This window comes from Schistocerca nitens, chromosome 2, assembly GCF_023898315.1.
Source record: "Schistocerca nitens isolate TAMUIC-IGC-003100 chromosome 2, iqSchNite1.1, whole genome shotgun sequence".
NCBI classification, from domain to species: domain Eukaryota; kingdom Metazoa; phylum Arthropoda; class Insecta; order Orthoptera; family Acrididae; genus Schistocerca; species Schistocerca nitens.
Genome location: NC_064615.1, coordinates 967,894,388 through 967,901,226, shown reverse-complemented (window position 1 = coordinate 967,901,226; position 6,839 = coordinate 967,894,388).

The window sequence follows — 6,839 nt, the reverse complement described above, 5'->3', positions numbered from 1 at the left end:
AACGCATGAACACTTCTGCGTAACTCTTGTTGCATTACTTGCATTTGCAAGGAAGGATGCTCTAGTCATTAAGACTACAAAGCGCACTCAATTACATCTACATACCTACTCTACAAACCACTATGAAATGCATGGCACTCAGTGGCAAGAAGCAACGTCATTCTAAGCAGAATTATATACCCATTTTGTAGCAAGACGTAATAAAGCTGAATACCAATTCTGTCAAAAGATGGTAACACTGAGTTCTCCATTAAATGCGAGAAATCACGGAAAATGAATGCAAACAAATATAAAGCAGGATTTCTAAAATCAACTGGCCCTAACACTATAAAAGAGATCACTCAACTAATGGACATAACTGGCAAACTGAGAAAATACATGAGGACTGGAAAACTGCCCTAATTCATACATTGCATAAAAAAGAGGATACAACCAATGTTAATAATTACCGAGGAATCTCTCTTCTTCCGGCCACATACAAAATTCTATCGCAGTGTTTACTTGATCGAGCCCAAGAATAGTTATAACATAAAACTGGTGGATACCAAGCAGGCTTTAGACCATACAGGTCCCGTCCGGAACAAATCCTTAATTTACAACTAATCCTTAGGCACCAAAGGATTTCTAGTAACAATATTGTATGTACATAGTGGCTTTTAAAAAGGCCTAAGACTCAGCTGGTCGTGAATCTCTCTTCCAAATTTCAAAGGAAGCTCTAAAATTAAATTCGTGGTAGAAATTTCTGAACCATTTGATATGAGGATTGGTGCCAGACAGGGAGATGGACTCTTCCCATTACTGTTTAACTGTTTTTTAGAAAAGATAATTAAAAATGTGGAGAGTAAAAGTCGAGTCAAAATATATATCAATCAAGTTAGATAGAAGTAATATTAGAGTAGATTGCCTCGCCTTTCCAGATTATCTGGAAGTTTTAACTGGGGATATTACTACAGCTCAAACGCAAATTTAAATTCTTAAAGAAGTTGTGGAAAAAGTAGGACTACATATATCGTTCGAAAAAACGGAATATATGACATGTAACAAACAAACATCAACGTTTTTGAACACGAAACATGGAAAAATAAAAAGGGTTCCTCAATTTAAACACTTGTGGGAAATCATACTACAAAACGGCCTGAAAAAGCTGCAAACCAAGTTCGCTGTCAAAAATGGCCACTGCATTCAGATTAACACAAGAAAAAAAGATTGTTAGGAAAATATTAGACCCAAAATTACTGATGGAGAAACTTATAGGCTGAGATGTAATAAGAAAATAGAAGAATATACAGACATACATGGTGAGAAAACGAAGACTTAAAGTTTTGGGCACATTAAAAGAATGCTACCCACTAGACTGACAAAACAAATAGTAGAATTCTGCAAAAACGTAAGTGAGGCCAATACTGAGCCAATTAAATGGATCGCTGCGATTAAGGAGGGTCCAAACATAGCCAATATAACTCAGGCACACCTTACAAATATAAAAATATTCAGACAAAAGATATTTGATTGGAGATTTCGTCAGAGGGAAATTAGAAAACGGATTGGAACACCGTGGTCTGATGAAAGAAAGAGACTTCATTCAGCAAGAATGAAACGAATTTGGACACAAAGGAAGGCAAACCATCAACTGCAACACTGATTGTACCTTGGGTGGTCTTATTGAGTCCATGAGTGAATAATAATAAAATCAAGCAGAATTAAAGCAATGCACTGACAGTGCATTTAAATAGAGAAGTCCGCACACCTATTGGTAAGCAGTAACAAATACACGTGAGTCCAAAGAACACTCTGTGACAAAACCAAATTCTTTTCTATTGGAACAAAAACAAATACAGGATCTTTTACTCCGCCAATATTGCGGATGCGAGCAGAAATCAAATAGGATACGAGCAACACATTTACAATTCAGTTCAAAGAGAAGTAATGAGGAACACAATGCGGTGCAAACAGCTTCTGTTTACTAGAAAACAGAAACAATTTTGGAAAGCTTCAAATCACCCAATAAGAAAACGAGATGAATGATTGATAAACTTGCAGCGTTCCAAGTGGATCGGCATCGAAACAAAGTCGTGTTGCCGGAAGTCCCTATATGAGTTTCACACCCCCCGTTCCGTCAACTCTTACGACGAAATGAACAACACATGGTGTAACGTCTCCTGACAAAACACATATTATATGTGGTAAAAAAGAAAAGAATAATCGAACTGGATGATTTTAATTGCGTGGACAATGATTGTGTGAACTTTATGTAATAAAGAGAAACCATTATGTGTCATGTTTTATACTTGAATTGAATTATGTATCGATTTTTTAAAGATAATATTGTGTCGGCTAGTACTGAAACCGCCACAGACGATACTTATTAAATATCAAACAAAGATGTAACTATACCAAACAGAGTATAAATAGTAGTGACTGAGCATTAATTTCTCTGTCGTCTTTTGGAGTTACGTGTGTAGGAAGAGCCTGTGACGCAATATTGTATGCTTGTGTAGCATTCTTTTGTCAAGATTGAGAGGACGCCATTAGGCATTGATTTGTAAAGGTGTGTAAGAAATTAATTGTCTAAATGTTTTGAATAGAGTTACTTAGTGAAAACTTTAAGACATTTTCAGCTATTTAAATATTATTCGCGGTGCAGAGCTGAACTACGAACGAACGAGCCGCAGCCGCGGCGCATTCAAACTGCATTAAATGAAACCAATCATACCGCGAAGAAGCGGACAGGCAACAGTGAACTAAAATTATTTCTTTCAGCTTTAGGGATTGCAGGGCAGAGCAGCAGATTTTATGATGTGTTTTACAGGTGGACGCGGGCTGCGGATGATATTATATTATTAACAGTGCAAAAAGATAATTTACCTCCATGACATAAAAGAAATCTTGCTGTGCGTAGTTCTGGTCTGGCAAACATTATAGCAAAAACATTTTTTCTCTGATAATAGTCTCATGTTCTCGTGTTAGTCGTGGCACTTATTGGTGTTTTAATGTCAACAAAAAACCACTACAAAGTTTTGACGTTGAACAAACATTGCGTACTGTAACATCAGTATTGATAACGAAATAATTTTCAGTAACCTTTTCAGTAACTGTTAAGTAAGAAAGATATGTTGAACTTTATAGTGAGCTACGGTAACGAAACAATGTTCCTTTTATAGAAAGCCGGATCCAGAATAATAAGAACATAATATATTTTGTTTTGTTGAAAATTAATGATCCAAAGAAAGTCACAGCACAGCATCCCTAAAGAGTATTTCAGGACTCTTTTCGTAGCAATATATGTTATGTCATCCATTTATCAATATGTTAGTTGTTACGTGAGCAACAACAAAGCAGACAGCGAAAATGGGCATGATAGTCTCTCGTTTACTGTCCTCTGTGGGTACAGGTACTGAACTACCACAATTAAAGAGTTTGTCGCGCTGCAGCAGAGTTGCACCTACTTCCCCGCAGGAAGACAGCGTTTCAGTTCAACTCATACTGTTTTATGGTCAATGCGCCTTTTAAGTCCCGTCGTGTGGGAAAGGGTTAACCATAATCGAAAGTTGTTTAAAACTAGAGCTTCGACTCACGTCAGCGCGAGTTGTCTGAAGTGTGGCCTCTGTAGACGTCACTCGAGAGTTAGTCAGCGCTCAGGCGTGCCAATTAGCGCACCATGGTTCACAGCGGAGGCGACCGGGTCTCTCCGTCTTTTTCGGCACGAAGCGTTGCGCGACCGCGTTGTTTACTCCCAGCCCCGAAGAGCTGCCTTCGCGACTAAGCGCTCCGTGTCATTAGTCCGTCGTCCGGACAGTGCGCGACACTCTTTTATCCGTCGAATGCACCAGATGCCGCGATGCAGTGGACTAGAATACGCGGCAACATGTACAACCGGTGGAGGGTCCCACAAACGACGCCCCACATCAGACGGCGTTGGTAAGTAGCGGCTAAGGGCATATACCTTACACTGATACCGTTCCAGACATCAGTCTGACACGTGTACAACAATAAATAAGCGCATGGAAGGGAAGCAGTAGTTGAGAAAAGAGAGAGTAAGTGTTGTAGACCATATCGCCGATGTTATTCAATCTGTACATTGAGTAAGCACTAAAGGAATCCGAGGAGATATTCGGTAAGGGAATTACAGTTCGGGGAGAAGATATAAAAATCTTCGGGGTTAGGCAGTGACATTGTAATTCTTTCAGAGACAGCAGAGGATCTTGAAGAGCGCTTCAGATCAATTGACAGCGTCTTGAAAAGACGCTGCAAGATGAATAGTGACAAAATTAAAACAAAGGTAATGGAATGAAGTCTTAACTACATCAGGCGATTCGAAGAGACACTAAAAGTAGTCGATGAGTTGTGTTATTTGGGCGATAAACTGATGATGGCCGAAGTAGAGAGAATACAAAATGCAGACTGGAAACAGTGAGAAAAGCGCTTCTGATGAAGCGGAACTTACTATGGCCGAAGTGGAGAGAATAAAAAATGCTGAGTGGCAACAGCGAGAAGAGCGTTTCTGAGGAACCGGAATTTATTAGTATCGAATATAGATTTGAGTGTTAGGAAGTATTTTCTGAAGATATTTGTCTGGAGTGTAGAGAGAGTAGCCTTGTACTGAGGTACAGACAACAAGAGAACAGATCCTTTTGAAATGAGGTGCTACAGAAGGATGTTGAAGATTAGATGGGAAGATCGAATAAGTAATGAGGGGCTAATGAATTGAACCGAGGAGAAATTCTGGACTGAAAGAAGGGATCGGTTGGTAGATCACATTCTTCGACATCAAAGAATCGTCACTTTCGTAATGATGAGAAGTGTGGAGGCAAAAAATTGTAGAGGCGAAACAGCCCTTGACTGTCGTAAACAGGTTCAAATAAATGTAGGTTGCATTATTCATGCAGAGATAAAGCGGCTTGCATAGGATAGACTAGCGTGGAGAGCTGTATCAAACCAGTCTTCAGACTGAAGAGCAAAACTACAGAAATTACACTTATTTAAATACAATACTAGCCGTTCAAACTCCCCCACCAATAAGAAATGCAGATGATAAACGGGTATTCATTAGACAAATATATTATACTAGAACTGACATGTGATTACATTTTCACGCAATTTGGGTGCATTGATCCTGAGAAATCAGTACCCAGAACAATCACCTCTAGCCGTAATAATGGCCATTATACGCCTGGGCATTGAGTCAAACAGAGCTTGGATGGCTTGTACAGGTACATCTGCCGATGCGGCTTCAACACGATACCACAGTTCATCAAGAGTAGAGACTGGCGTATTGTGACGAGCCAGTTGCTCGGCCACCATTGACCAGACGTTTTCAGTTGGTGAGAGATCTGGAGAATGTGCTGACCAGGGCAGCAGTCGAACATTTTCTGTATCCAGAAAGGCCCGTACAGGACCTGCAACATGTGGTCGTGCATTATCCTGCTGAAATGTAGGGTTTCGCAGGGATCGAATGAAGGGTAGAGCCACGGGTCGTAACACATCTGAAATGTAACGTCCACTGTTCAAAGAGCCGCCAATGCGAACGAGAGGTGACCGAGACGTGTAACCAATAGCACCCCATACCATCACGCCGGGTGATACGCCAGTATGGCGATGACGAATACACGCTTCCAATGTGCGTTCACCGCGATGACGCCAAACACGGATGCAACCATCATGATGCTGTAAACAGAACCTGGATTCATCCGAAAAAAATGACGTTTTGCCATTCGTGCACCCAGGTTCGTCGTTGAGTACATCATCGCAGGCGCTCCTGTCTGTGATGCAGCGTCAAGGGTAACCGCAGCCATGGTCTCCGACCTGATAGTCCATGCTGCTGCAAACGTCGTCGAACTGTTCGTGCAGATGGTTGTTGTCTTGCAAATGTCCCCATCTGCTGACCCAGGGATCGAGACGTGGCTTCACGATCCGTTACAGCCATGCGCATAAGATGCCTGTCATCTCGACTGCTAGCGATACGAGGTCGTTGGGATCCAGCATGGCGTTCCGTATTACCCTCCTGAACCCACCGATTCCATATTCTGGTAACCGACGTGGACCAAAGCGAGCAGCAATGTCACGATACGCTTAACCGCAATCGCGATAGGCTGCAATCCGACCTTTATCAAAGTCGGAAACGTGGTGGTACGCATTTCTCCTCCTTACACGACTCATCACAACAACGTTTCACCAGGCAACGCGGTCAACTGCTGTTTGTGTTTGAGAAATCGGCTGGAAACTTTCCTCATGTCAGCACGTTGTAGGTGTCGCCATCGGCGCCAACCTTGTGTGAAAGCTCTGAAAAGCTAATCTTCTTCCTGTCGGTTAAATTTCGCGTCTGTAGCACGTCATCTTCGTGGTGTAGCAATTTTAATGGCCAGTAGTGTACTTCGGGAAATTGTGTCGTGATTGAATGAATTTTTTGGAGAAAGGCTATGTTTCGTGTCCATCTGCGGAGAGTTGTACGAGGGGGCTCAATAAGTTATCAACCTTTCAATTTTTTTTTTTTTGCTTAGCAAATGTCGATTGAAAAAATACAGAATAAGTTGTGGGGCATTGTGAAATATTCCTTCTTCAGCCCCTATAGTTTCATGAAGTTCCCATAGGTGGCGGCCCTCTACGTAGCCTTCAGAAAGGCGTCTGTAACGGAAGTGCGGTCCAACCAGAGAAATGCCATTAGAGTTTCTTTTGAGGAAATCCATAACGTCCGCAGATGTTCATAGGCGCTTGCAGAATGTCTACGGAGACTTGCCAGTGAACAAAAGCACGGCGATCAGATCTCCCGCGTGCCAGCCAGCCTCCCATAGCTGCCACTCCAGCAATGCAGGAACGCGTGCGGACACCCTCATTCGAAGTGA